We start from the raw sequence: 15,463 nt of genomic DNA, 5'->3' as shown, positions 1-15,463 counted from the left end.
TCGACCTTTGGCAAGTCGTCCGTACAGATGGGGCTTATTCTGGTCAGGTAAAAAGGGGTGGGCTTAAGCGGGTAAATGAGCCATAAATGGGTCGTACAGTGGTAAATTTCTCTTTTAAGCGTGGAATGGTCCGGGACAAGCACCACGCGCCAATGTTTTTTGCTAATTCCATGCGTGTAAATCTGTTAGCATCCACACAGACACAAGTGCAAGTCGTTGAAATCTGATCTTTCCGTAAGCTTGACAATAATGCATAGAAGTTCTGCTTAAACAATTTCAATCTTCAGGTGGGCGAGAGCTTACAAAGCAAGTTGATGTTTATTCTTTCCTAACAATTCATTTTTATTTATTTTATGTGGCCCACCTAAGGTATGAAATGGCTTTCTTTTACTAAGAAGATTGAAACAGTTGAGCTCACCCCATGGAAAGCACGGATTTCACACACGTGTCTCGTTGTGACACATGTAGTCGTGTGCAGATGTCTGCGACTCCGTCCCACACGATTGAAATTAGCGTCCCACACGCGTGAAGCGCCTCTTGCTTTGTTTGGGGAGAGAGTGGTCAGTTATCGCACGTGATTGATTGGATGGCGATAATGTTAACCAACAACGAAAGGCTGCCGTGGGTTTTTAACAAAATGAAGGAAGAGTCACCTGCATATTTGCACGGTATGCGTGGGTTTTCATTTCTGACATGTGTGAGGCTATGGTTTGGTAAACCACCGTTGGTTTGTTGTGTCCCACTTTGGATGAATGATACTTCAAAAGTCTCCTGCATGGATTAATCTTATCCTTTTGATTTCTGGTCTACAGATAGACGGTCAAGAAGAGATGCAACAACCGTCCACGTCCTACTGAAAATAAAAAACTTCCTCATACTCGCGCGAAGATTTTCTAATCTGGGATACTTTTAGGCGTGGTCCACCCAACAAAACAACCGTCTGGATTCCAGAAGCGGATTGGCTGGTGTACGTCACACCAGCTATATAACTGTTGTAGTGTCGTCAGCAAGTGCTGTGGGTCTGATCATGAGGTGTTTATTATATCCAAACTGTCCATCCATTTTGCGAGCTCATCTTAAGGCTTGAGACGAAAAATAAGACAGATCTAACTATCAAGTGGACCACACTGCAAAAAGCAGTAGGGGATTGAACGTCTACCATTGAAACCCTTTCTGGAGTCACAGAAGTTTTGGGTCAATATGAAATTTGTTTTTCCTCTTCATTCAGGTCTTTACGACCTTATGAACAGATTGAATGGAAAATAAACGTTATGGCGGCCGTACGATTTTTTTAACGGTGAAAATCATTTTCTCTGCTGCTATTTGTGGTGTGGCCCAGATGATCTTTGGATACGATTTATTTTTTGAATAATGCTCTAAAATGATCTCTAAAAATAGATGAACGGTGTAGATATAATAAATACATCACTGCGAGGCCCATGTAACTTTGATCTCCTTTGAACCGTTCGTACAACTCGGAGCTCGAGGAACGTCAGTGCGAGTCTTCGCACGACACGTACTTACAGCGGCTATATATAGCTGGTGTGTGGTATACCAGCCAATCCGCTTCCATATACGAACCATGGGTCCCACTTGCCAGTACTGAAAAACCCTGCGTACTGTGCCAATACGCGTACGTGCAGACACCTTGCACACGTGTGGGCATCCAAGCTGCTCATCGGGCCGGCCCACCACCTTGTAGGTGAGCCTCCTCAAATACAGCGCCGGTTAGCTCGTGAGGTGGGCACACGTGCAGAAATGAATGGACGGCTTAAAAGAAGTCGACTGCCGTCCACATCAAATGGAAGCGGATCGCGTCCTCCCCGCGCCTGGACAGAATCGGTCCACGCAGGGCTCTGTGGGGGCCCGCCTTGATGTATGAGTTTTATCCAAACCGTTCATCCATTTTTTCATGTCATTTTAGGGTGTGAGCTGAAAAATGAGGCAGATCCAAAGCTCAAGTTAGCATGTTCATCCAGTGAACACCTGCTGCCCGTTTCATAAATTGAATGGCGTGATTTTTAGGCCAGCCATCTACAAAGTGGGGTCCACCTGATCATCCCTCAGTTGTCTCACGCACGTGTCAGATTTGTACGTACCCGCGAGAATCAATTTGTGTCAGTAGCATGTCCGCTTGTGATTAGAAATTAAAATAGCACGCGTACGTATAAGTGCCACAAACGCGTCGGGTAAAATAGACGGTTACCAATAGCTGACGATGGTCTATACAACAAACGTGTGGCCCACCTGATGAGGGTACCCCGATTTTTTATCCCAGCCCATAACGAATGGTCAGGATCCCAGATGATCTCGTCATATTAACACGTGTACCAGACGTCAACATTTTTCTCTTTTAGCTTCAAATCAAATGGACGGGACACTCCTGCCCTTTCATAGGCCCAAACGGCCTACAGAGAGAATGAGACGACCGTAGAATTAGGTGTCCCCACCTTCGCTTTTTCTCCTGACTATAGCCTTGAGGAACTATTTGATACTCTGGAATGGTAGGATGGTTCATGTGCATGCACTCAGAAGCAGTACACATGGCACACGTGTAAACTAAAATAAACTGTACTGGAACCATTTTGACTCTAAAATCATATTGATTAGAAAATCCTAAACCCTGATTAATGGATTTTTGTTCGTAGAATCCAGACCGTGCATTGTTTCCACTTTAGCCGTGGATTACAAATCCCCCATTCATGACTTTAGTGTAGGTATTGGTTTTTGACCAAAGGTAAGTGTGGCCCACGATTTCAGTGATTTTATTTTATTAAAATATATGCCACGTGTACTATTCCTTTGTGCATGTGTATGTTCTTTGATACTCTACTAGTGTATTAAGGTTTAGTACCAGCAGAGCGGACGATGAGATGACCGGCGAGTGCGTCAGAAACATTGAATCAGTAACTTGGTAGTCAAAGTCACATGTCCTACTCTTTTTGGACCGTTGAATTCCAGACGATTTGCGAGAGTATAGATTGAAGAGGAAATTTGCTTACACGTATGTAAGATCCGGACCGTTCATCAGGACGATGCACCGTTGGCATGCTCTGGCCCAGTAAACATGCTGGTCTATTAATCATATATGCCACATTTGTTAATTTGGATGCTGGAAAGAAATGAAGGATAATCTACCTTCAAGGTAGATGTGTGGCTGCCAAGGTTATACTCACAGTCCGCCCCACCTGATGAATGACAAGGACCTCGCACACGCATGCCAAGTTACACGCGCGGGCGGATCAACTGTTTTATATGTGGTGGTCTGCATGACCACGGTACTCATGATCTCCACCCTATATGGGCTTTAAGATACATGAGTGGAATCATTCATCCTGTGGATCCCATCACTCGAGGCGAAAATTCTCATTGGATGATCCATCGACCGACCGTTTGCATGTAAACGGTGAGAACTAATTCCAGGTGCGAAAGAGTTCGTGAGATGGATGGGCAGGAGCTTACTGATCTCTTGGACCATCCACGACGGGATTTACTATATGAATGGTTAGAATCACGAAGAGTGGGTCCCATGCCAATTGATGGACTGGTGGAGTACCTTTTTTTTGGTGGTCCTTCATAGTACTAGATCGGTCTCTTTAAAATTTTTTATGAAACCTTTGATGGTCAGACTTCATCAAATGAGTTCGAGGCGAGCGAGTGCCGAATTATTTGATACTCTGGCTGCCTATGACGCTCGATACACAGGCACTTGGAAATGGTTCATGTGGCATATATTAGCTCAAGTTAAACCGACTAAATTTTGGAACCTATCCTTGCTAAGTTACGATCTAAAATTCGGATTAGCTGAACAATCCTAACCTCTGATTCTTGGACACATTTTTCTCGAAATAAGACCATTGAAAATTTCCATTTTTAACCGTCCAGTAAGTTCCGACCAATCTAAAAGTTGGATAATCAAATAGGAATAATTTTTGGTTCATAGTACATCTAAACTGGTATACATAATTTGCACGGTCTAATTTGAATTATGAGATCCACCGTATACAATCTTTTAAGTGATTTCCATGCGCCATCGTATCATCCATCCCACTCCGCCAGAGTATCAAAGTATTTCCCAAAAGAGTTCTGGGTCGTTGTGATGAAAAGAAAGTGGGTCCCATTTATCATCACCATCCGATTCCATCTGATCCAGATTTCACTGTGCTTTTAATGGATATTTGCTTAACAAATAATAAGTCAAACTTACGTGTTTGAAATTAAATAAATAAATAAAAATAATTAAAAAATAATTATTTTTCTACCATTTAAAGATGTGAGTTTTATTTATTTATTTATTAAATTTTTTTTTTTGTTAGCTTGTTAGTACAAGCCACGTCAGTTCACACTTCACCGTTAGCCACCTGGGTAAATTTTTTCTGTAGACAGCACCTTTTACTTACCTTACCAGCTTCGACGGACCATAGACATAGATAACGAAAGTAGACTCTGTTTGTACGGACAATCTATTTCGGACGAAATTAACTCTCCTTTTTCGCATGCTTTTTACTTGAACCCGAGGGGTATTGTCATCCATCCGTCTTCCATCGACAAAGCTTTCAGCTAAAGAGAAAAATAATTACTTTAAAAGACCGCGTCTACTTTGGTAATTTTTTCAAGCTATGGATGAGGGTGTTTTAAAGAGGAGAGTTTGCAACGCATAAAGCAGATTAGGTGTTACCCGGCAGCGGGGCACACCTTGATGATGTGTTGTATATCCACACCGTTCATCTGTTTCTCCGGTTCATTTTAAGGATGTGGTACCAAAAATTAAATAGATCAAAATCTAAGGTGAACCATAGCACAGAAACAGTGGTGTTTGAGTGCTTAACCTTTAAAAATTCAAAAGGGTCCATTGTATGATTTTCGTAATGATTAATTTCCATCCAACTTGTTGACAATGTAAATAAGAACTGGATGAATGGTCAATATAAATATCATCTAATCTAGAACTTATTTGGCTCATAAAAAGTTTTTAATGATCATTTGTTGCTATTTCTCGCAGTGTGGTCCACAGAAGATTTGAATATTATTAATTTTTTATAATTTTGTCTTTAAATGAGATTAAAAAACAAATGAACGGCATGGATATACTACAAATGCATAAAGTTAAGGTCCACACGGTTAGTGTAACACCCACTAAGATGTTGCCCGGGTAACAGCTGCTCAGCTTCCGTAACGCAGAGGGAAACTATGGGAGCGGATCGACGTTACCCATGTAACAGCACCCACCTTGATGATTTTTTGTATATCCATGCCGTTAATCCGTTTATCCAGCTCATTTTAGAATGGAACACACGAAATTATGCAAATAAAAATCTCAAGTGGACCACACCACAGAAAAAAGCAGTAATAGAGCGCCTCACTATTAAAAATTTCAAAGGGCCCATCGTAAGGCTTTTGTAATGTTTATTTACAATCCAAAATGTTGATAATGTCAAAAGGACTTGGATGAAGAGAAAATACAAAGATCAGATTGATCGAAAACTTTTGGAGCCCACAAAAAGATTTTAATAGTTATTTATCACTGTTTCTATTGGCATGGTCCACGTAAGATTTGGATCTTCATATGATTTGGAATTTCATCTTAAAATGAGATGGAAAAATAGATAGATGGCATGGATATATAAAAAAAATACATCAAAGTGTCCCCCATACGGTTAGGGTCACACCCACTACGCTGTTACTCCCGAGTAACAGCTAATCTAATCCACTCCCAGAAAATGACCACATACAGCTACTGCCCGTGAAATTTCCACGCCATTTCTGTCTATGAACCTGTCAGATGTGTGATATACGGACCAGGCAAAAAGGCAGACAGGACCATAATCATCAATTGATTGCGAAAGAGGCTGACAGTTGGAGCCGTAACTGTGGGGGCACACATTGATACATCCATGCTGTCCATCCATTTTGCCGTATCATTGCAGGTAATGAGTCCAAAAATGAAGTAAATCCAAATTTCAGGTGGACCACACCATAGGAAACAGTAGTGATTGAGTGCCTACCATTAGAAACTTCTCAAGGGCTAAACAAGTTTTGTTTCATGCTGTTAAGTGTGTTTTCCCTTCATTCAGGTCTGTGACCTTATCAACGGTTGGATGGAAAATATATAATACGGTGGGCCTTAGGAAATCTTTAACAGTTGGTGATTCAATTGCTACTGTTTCCCGTGGTGTAGTTGATTGCTTGCCCCCAAGTGCAGAGGTTTGTAAGTAGTATCCCGTGAATACAGGGTCGATCCCATAGGGAAATGAATTGTGAGAAGAAAAAAAAAATCAAATGCAAAACAAGCTAAGTAATAAAAATTAATCTGATGATTTGATTTTGAGATTTTTGAATGGATGTAATTCAACTGAATAAAATAACACCCAAGCTTCAAAGTTCCACACATAGGTTAATGTTCCAAAATCATGATGACTTGGATAACACAACTAGGATCTGAGCACTATGGTCAGCCTAATCGAAAAATAAAACACTTTAAATATTTTAATAAATGATATAAAAGATTAGAAAATAATGAATTTGCACCATTAACATATATTCTCAAGCGCCAGTGATTTTAAGTATTCAATATCTATAGGATAATGAATATTAAAGAAATATAATAGGTTAAGAACATCTCCTATGTAGGAAATCTGATTAATATAGGGTAAGCCTATCCATCAATGTGGATCTCATATGATGGAAACATATGGATCTTACAAGAGGATAAAAAACAAAACTTAAATAATAGATAACATGCATACACCATTCTTTTCATCATTAAAACAATCAATCATCATAATCTTAAAAAATTATTAAACCCACGTGCTTCCCTTCTATCTTAGGCTAGAAGGAACTTAGAAAAACATAATTAAATTGCAGAAATAAAAAGCAACAAGAAAAAAAAGAAGAAAAAAATACAAATAGAAAAGATCTATATTAAAAAAAAAAAACAACTTATGAAGCTTTAATAAAACTAAAAACTCTTAAAAAATCCTAAATATTTCTCTTGAATGCTTCTAATGATGTTTAAGAATGCCCTAGAAGGCCTTATTTATAAGTAGGGAACTCCAATTTTCGTACAAAGTTAAAAACCCTGAAAAATGCCTCAAATATACGTATTTTTTTAAAATAGACTTCTTGCTGCATAGTTCATTTAAAACAGACTTCCTGCTGCGTTTAGTTTTTCAAAATAGACTTCAGAGCTTTAGAATACACTTTTCAGGACGATTTCAGGATTCTTTATTTCAAATCTTCGATTCTTTTCATTCCTCACTTGGTTTTCTTGGATCTTTGGCCTGTGAATTCTTCAATCTTTGTTTCCTAAGATCCATCCCTTGCCTTGGTGATTTTGAGCATCAAATTCTTACTTTTTAGCACCCTTTTTCAATCCAAGCTCTTAAATTCACCTTGCAACACATACATGAGTAAAATAGAATATTAAGATGATTTATGTTCATAAAACTAAGATATAAATGGTGAAAATTATGCAATATTTGAGTCTCAACACACCCCCAACCAGCATTTTGCTAGTCCCGAGCAAAATAAGCGAAGAAAAATAAAAATAAAAATTAATTTTTTTAAAAAAAATAAAAATGAAAAAAATTCTAACTACACCACTTTTACAGGTAATCTCGATTGCATTTAGTATATGCAATAAGTCTTTAAACCTCTAGGTTTCCCCTAGTAGATAAGTTATAGTCTTGTGAGGGTTTCCAAAAATGTTACCCACAAACATTGAAAACAAGAAAAATAATTCAACACTAAAAAATTTATACAATTATGCCCCTATTCATCATATGAATTCCAAAATAAAATAATACTTAACCTAAGTCTGAAGTTAGTTAGAATTTCAATTTTCTAATCCATTACATCTTTGAGTTCAAAGACCTAATCAAAATTTAGAATAGTTATGATCTAATATCCTCAGGTGCTCCGTGACACTAGTCTAACTTTGCGAAATATGCATGTTCCCTATCCTAACTCCTTTCAATCATCCTAAGAATATGAAATCTCTAGTTATCTCATTTTTTTTCATGACATTTCTTCTTTTATTATTATATCTTCATTATTATAGACCACCCTTAGATGAAGATTCCCATCGGGTTTGCTTCATAACCTAAGGTATCGTACTTGTAATGGTAACAGTAATGGATACTTAGGTATCCTTACTCCGGATTACTGACACGATTGTTATGGTCATTGCATTCATCCTCTATAATAAAAATTTCTTTTTTCCATCACTCTTTTTTTTTCTTTTAATATTCTCTCTTTTAAATATATATCAATGGTACTAGTTCATTCAACCTTGTTTGAATCAAAAGTTGTTATTCTAGTTCACATATCATATTCCTCACTTAGTTAGATAGGGTGTATTGTGAATTCAGTACATCAAATTACAACTCACTTTAAACTAGTGATTAGATAGTTGAACTCAAGTCTATAATTTTCAATTATCAGATTTCTGACTACTATCAATCTAGACTAAGTATTAATTTTGCCTTTGGAATTCGCAAAATATCATGTTCACATTCTTGTATATAAAAATATTATTTTGAAAATGTTGAATTTTTTTTTTCTATAAACCTAAAAAAAATAAACTTAAACCTAACTAAAACCTAAAAATAATAAAAATAAAATAAAATAAACTGAAATCCAAAAAAAAAAAAAAATTTCCCATGGATGACTATCCACACCCCCCAACCTAAAATCTACATTGTCCTCAATGTAATGATAATGTAATGCAGAGAATATAAAAATAAAAGAAAGGGTAGATAATACCTACCATGAAAAACTCACATACTATGTGACACTAAAAAAATTGAATATGATACAAATCCTTCACAAATGCTCCGTCAGACCAGGAGCATCAATCTGAATATTCTGGCTCATGAAGAAGAAATGACTCCTCTCCCACATGAAAGTTTTCCATATAAGGCTTCAATATCTGACCATTAACCTTGTATACATTGTCATTACGTGGATTCTCAATTTTAATAGCCCCATGAGTATAAACATTCTTCACAATAAAGGGGCCTGTCCATCTTGATCTTAACTTTCCCGGAAAGAACTGGAGACAAGAATTGTACAATAGGACCTTTTGCTAAGGTTCAAAATTCTTCCTCAGGATATTTTTGTCATGAAAAGCTTTGGTCCTCTCTTTGTAGATTTTAGAATTTTCATAGGAGTCTCTCCTCAACTCCTCTAATTCATTCAACTCTAATTTTCTTTGTCCACTTGCTTGATCCATATTAAAGTTTAATTTCTTTATTGCCCAGTCGGCTCTATGTTCCAATTCCACAGGCAAGTGGCACGCCTTTCCATACACCAATCTGTATGGAGACATTCCAATCGAGGTCTTATAAACAGTCTTATAAGCCCATAAAGCGTCGGATAGTCTGAGGGACCAATCCTTCCTATCTGGCCTTATAGTTTTCTCTAAAATGTGTTTGATTTCTCGATTAGAAATCTCAGCTTGCCCACTCGTTTGTGGGTGGTATGGGGTGCTCACTTTATGCTTGATGCCATATTTCTTCATCAAAGCCTCAAATGTTCTATTGCAAAAGTGAGACCCGCCATCACCAATGATGGCTTTTGAAGTTCCAAATCTAGCAAAAATATTTTCCTTGAGGAATCGTATGACCATTTTGTTGTCATTGGTCCTACTTGGAACTGCCTCAATCTACTTTGAAATATAGTCCACACCAACCAATATATAAAGAAATCTAAAAGAAGATGGAAATGGACCCATAAAATCAATACCCTAACAATCAAAAATCTCCAATGGTAAAATTGGGGATAAATGCATCATGTTGCGCTAGGACACTCTTCCCAACCTTTGACATTTATCACAAGCAATACAGAAAGCATAGGTGTCTTTAAACATGGTGGGCTAGTAAAAACCACACTGCAGGATTTTTGCAGTGATTTTCTTAGCAGAAAAATGGCCACCACATGCTTCCATGTGGCAAAAAGAAATAACACTTTGAACTTCATCTTCTGGGACACAACGTCTAAAAATTTGATCAGTCCCATATTTATATAAATACGGGTCATCCCAGAAGAAGTTCATAACCTCGGTTTCAAAACGCTTCCTATCTTGTGACTTCCAATGATACGACATTTTTCCCGTTACAAGATAGTTCACTATATCCGCATACCAAGGCAATTTAGAGATCGCAAATAATTGTTTATCAGGGAAAGTGTCCTAGATATGTATCTCCTCAATGGAATCATCTAACACCAATCTAGAAAGGTGATCAACCACTATGTTTTCTAATCTTTTCTTATCTTTTATCTCTAAGTCAAATTCTTGGAGTAGGAGGATCCATTTCAAAAGTCTCGTTTTTGCATCCTTCTTAGATAGCAAATATTTCAAAGCTGAGTGATCCGTGAAAATGACCACTTTGGATCCCAGCAAGTAGGACCTAAACTTATCCAAAGCAAAAACTACTGCAAGTAATTCTTTTTCAGTTGTTGAGTAGTTCACTTGAACCGAGTTTAGAGTTCTTCTCGCATAGTGAATAACGTAGGGTCGTTTATCTTTCCTTTGGCCTAAAACAGCCCCTATGACATAATTACTTGCATCGCACATTAGTTCAAAAGGAAGTGTCCAATCTAGTGGATTCATGATAGGTGCAATGATAAGGGATGATTTAATTTTATTAAAGACACTTGCATACTCATTTGTCTACTTAAATGGAACATCCTTTTGAAGAAGATTAGTCAAGGGTCTAGTAATGAGATTAAAGTCCTTGATGAATCTTCTATAAAAACCAGCATGCCCTATAAGTGATCTAATATCTCTAACAGTTCGGGGGATAGGTAAATTAGCTATAATGTCGAGTTTTGAGCGATTTATCTCGATTCCATTTTTAGAGATAACATGGCCCAAAACAATTCCCTTTGAACCATGAAATGACATTTCTCCCAATTTAAGACAAGGTGTTTCTCTTCACACCTAAATAAGATATAAGATAAATTGTTGAGGCATTCCTCAAAACTACTCCCCAATACAGACAAGTCGTCCATGAAAACCTCAAGAAATTTTCCAATCATGTTTGAAAAAATACTTAACATACACCGTTGAAAAGTTATTGGGACGTTACACAATCCAACGTGCCAAATGGACAAGTGAACGTGGTTTTCTCTTGGTCTTCTAGGGCTATATCTATTTGGTTATATCCAGAATATCCATTAAGAAAGCTATAAAAGGAGTGACATACTACCCTCTCTAAAACTTGATCAATGAATGGTAGAAGGAAATGGTCATTCTTTGTGACCTGGTTCAATTTTTTTATAGTCAATGCAAACACGCCAACCAGTGGTGACACGTGTTAGTATGAGTTCATTATTAGAATTCTGCACAATAGTTATTCCAGATTTCTTTGGGACTACTTGAGTTGGACTCACCCAAACATTATCGGATATTGCGTAGATGATTCTCACATCCAATAATTTGATCACATCATTTTTTACAACTTCCATCATGTTTGGATTGAGACGCCTTTGAGGTTGTCTAATTAGTTTGGCATCATCATCGAAGTGGATCCGATGGGTTCATATGGAAGGGCTTATACCTTTAATGTCAGAAATGGTCCAGCCCAAGGCTCATTTGTGGTCCCTTAGAACTTTCAACAATTTAATCTCTTGATCCTTCTCTAAAAATGAAGAAATCACCATAGGATAAGTTTTATTTTCACCTAAGTATACATATTTAAGCTCATTTGATAGTTGTTTTAAATCAAGCTTTGGAACATTGGTTGGTGATAGCAGAGGTCGCAAGTCCTCTATAGATAGGATTTGAGTGCGCGGTCTCCATTGGAACATACCAATGTCCTGGGTGGTAGTGCTCTCATTATCATCAGAAATTTCAACAAGTACTTTTTCTAAATCAGAATTTTTCAAGTCTACAATGACTTGAATCAATTCCTCAGTTAGACCAGGTTCCAATTCCTCTTCTTCTATCAAACAGTCCATGAAATTCAGCTCATGGATCTCATTATTATCAATGGGCTGCTTACATAGATTGAAAATATTTGGCTCTAGAGTCATGTTACCAAAAGACAAGTTCATCATTCCATTCCTGCAATTTATGATTGCATTTGAAGTTTCTAGGAATGGGCGGCTTAAAATGATGGGAACTTAAGCACTAGCATTTACACATGGTTCAGTGTCTAGTACAATAAAATCTACGGGGAAGTAGAATTTCTCCACTTGGATTAGCACGTCCTCTAAAATTCTCCTTAGTACCTTAATAGAGCGGTCAGAGAGTTGGAGTATAATTGTGGTTGGTTTAAGCTCGCCTAACCCCATTTGTTTGTAAACCGAATAAGGTACTAAGTTGACACTTGCACCCAAATCTAGCAAAGCATGCTCAATTTGAAAATTACCAATAATACAAGGAATAGTGGGACTTCCCGGGTCTTTGTATTTGGGCACAACCATTTGTTAAATGATAGCGCTCACTTTCTCAGTAAGGAAGGCCTTTTTGTACACATTTAATTTCCTCTTTACAGTGCACAAGTCCTTGAGATATTTAACATATGATGGAATTTGTCTAATAGTATCAAGCAGAGGAATATTGACAGTAACCTTTTGGAGCACATCCAACACCTCTTGATATTTCATGGGGACAGTTGGATTCCAAAGTCTAGATGAGAACGGAATTGGAGGCTCATATGACTTAGTCTCTTTATCCTTTTACTGTTGCGGCTCTTGAACCATAGCCGGTTCATCATTTTCTTGAGACAGTGGCTCATCCTCTGGTATTTCTACCGGTTGCATTATCTTGTTATCGACCTCTTTTCCACTTCTCAAGGTATTGATGGCCTTAGCTTGTTCATGATGTAGCTCACTTGGATTTGAGTCTCCTATGAAATGTGTGTTTCTAGGGTTTGGCACAGGTTGAGAAGGAATGGTACCTTTTTCCCTAGCATTTAGTTGAGTTTCAATCCTAGCAACAGCTGTCTTTAATTCCTGATTTGATTGGATTAGAGACTGATTCATTTGAGCTTGAGAGTTCATGAATGTGGTCAATGCATCCTCCACAGATGATCGCTTTGGCGGGGGCACATATGGTGCATTGTTAGGTGCCCCAAAGAAGTTATTTTGTGGAGGCATTTGAGATGCATTGGATGCATTAATTTGTGGTCCATTCCTCCAACTAAGATTAGGATGGTTACGCCAATTTGGATTATACGTGTTTCCCATTAGTTGCATAACTGACCTTTAGTAATTATTTATAGCATTTGCTTAATCATGCTCATGCGTGATATTTTGTACAATTGAGATTATTGGACAATCCTTTGTGTCATGGTCTGTACCACCACAAATGCTACAAAAATTACCTAAAGAAGTATTTGCTTTAACCATATCAACCTTCCTAATTTTCAAGGCTTCGACCTTTCTAGCAAATGCAGCGAATTTTGCATTAAGGTCGTCTTCCTCTCTTAGGACATACATTCTCGCTTTCTCTCTAGGAATGAGTCTAGTTTGGTCTGATTTAGCAGAGACATCCCATATCTGCATATTCTCTGCTAACATATCTAAAAAATCCCAAGCCTCATTATGATCTTTGTCAAGAAAGGTTCCACCACACATCATCTCTATGAACTTACGAGTATCCATGGTGAGCCCCTTTCGGAAAGCATCAATCACGTGCCATGGTTCATAACCATGATGTGGACAAGTAATTAGAATGTCTTTGAAGCGCTCTCAAGCTTGAAAAAATAGTTCATTCCCCTTTTGGGAGAATGACATGATTTCTTGTTTTAGTGCATTTGTTTTGTGCTCGGGAAAGAACTTTTTCAAAAACTCTCTACTTAAGGCTTGCCATGAAGTGATGATATTAGGTCTTAGAGAGTTAAGCCATGCTTTGCCCCGATCCTTTAGAGAAAATGAGAATAACCTAAGCTTAAGTACATCCCTATTGTCATTATTTACTTGTAACGTTGCAATTACTTCCTCAAAGTCATTGAGGTGCAAGTAGGGGCTTTCAGAATTTAAGCCATGAAATTTAGGAATTAATTGAATCACACTTGATTTAAAATCAATGTTCCCTGTGTGAGTAGGGAACACTATGCAGATGGTAAAGTTGATCTTTCAGGGTGTAAATGTTCACGTAAAGTCCGTGGTTGATTTAACACATTCTTATGAACTTCATTTTCATCCTCAAGAGGAGGATTATTTTGATTTATAGTTGGATCAGGCAGATTTGGATTTGAATTATCAACTGGGTCTGCCATAGAATCCAAGTGATGTTGAATGCCTCTTCTAAGTGAATGATCAAGGCCTGGAACTAGTCCCCCTTCAGAGGAGAGTCGATTGTTTTGATCCCTACTCCAATGGGACATAACCCATCCACACCACACAACAAATACTACTAATTCAAATAGCAAGTATGATACTTAAAATAAAAATAAAAACTTAAATTAACAACCCAGGTGGCAGGGCCAACCATGAGGGTTCAATCCACAAAGCAAAATAAATCAACAACCCAGGTGGCAGGGCCGACCATGAGGGTTCAATCCACAAAGCAAGATAAATCAACAACCCAGGTGGCAGGGCCGACCATGAGGGTTCAGTCCACAAAATAAATAAATAAATAAATAAAAGTAAAACTAATGCAGAAATTAAACTATGTTAATCTGAAAAATAGATTCAGCGGATGATCTTTGTGGTCAAACAGCAACTGTAGGACAACCATAACACTTGGGTGATAAAATTCCAAGCAGGGCAACCTTATGTCATAGTTAGTGCTTGAAAGACTCAACTGAATTTATTTTCAAAGAAAAAGAAAAGAAAAAAAATTAAAAAAATACAGAAAATCTGGAGGGTTTAGAAGAGAACTTACCTTAACTATCTTGCACAGATCTGATCTATCTCAGTCTCTCCCCGGCAACGGTGCCAAAAACTTGATTGCTTGCCTCCAAGTGTAGAGGTTTGTAAGTAGTATCCCGTGAATACAGGGTCGATCCCACAGGGAGATGAATTGTGAGAAGAAAAAAAAATCAAATGCAAAACAAACTAAGTAATAAAAATTAATCTGATGATTTGATTTTGAGATTTTTGAATGGATGTAATTCAACTGAATAAAATAACACCTAAGCTTCAAAGTTCCACACATAGGTTAATGTTCCAAAATCATGATGACTTGGATAACACAACTAGGATCTGAACACTATGGTCAGCCTAATCGGAAAATAAAACACTTTAAATATTTTAATAAATGATATAAAAGATTAGATAATAATGAATTTGCACCATTGACATATATTCTCAAGCGTCAGTGATTTTAAGTATTTAATATCTATAGGATAATGAATATCAAAGAAATATAACAGGTTGAGAACATCTCCTATCTAGGAAATCTGATTGATCTAGGGTAAGCCTATCCATTAATGTGGATCTCATATGATGGAAACATATGCATCTTACAAGAGGATAAAAAACAAAACTTAAATAATAGATAACATGCATA

The 15,463-nt window shown here is 37.5% G+C and overlaps 1 non-coding gene across 1 annotated transcript; it reads left to right on the top strand.

Annotated features, from left to right (window-relative positions):
• The first annotated feature begins 13,654 nt into the window (after positions 1 to 13,654).
• On the top strand, positions 13,655 to 13,761 carry LOC131224513 (small nucleolar RNA R71). Its single transcript, XR_009160991.1, has one exon. It is a non-coding gene; the product is annotated as a small nucleolar RNA R71 (small nucleolar RNA).
• The last annotated feature ends 1,702 nt before the right edge of the window (positions 13,762 to 15,463 follow it).

This window comes from Magnolia sinica, chromosome 13 (genome assembly GCF_029962835.1).
Source record: "Magnolia sinica isolate HGM2019 chromosome 13, MsV1, whole genome shotgun sequence".
Taxonomy (NCBI): domain Eukaryota; kingdom Viridiplantae; phylum Streptophyta; class Magnoliopsida; order Magnoliales; family Magnoliaceae; genus Magnolia; species Magnolia sinica.
Note: the sequence above shows the minus strand (reverse complement) of the source record. Positions and strands in the feature narration are given on the sequence as shown.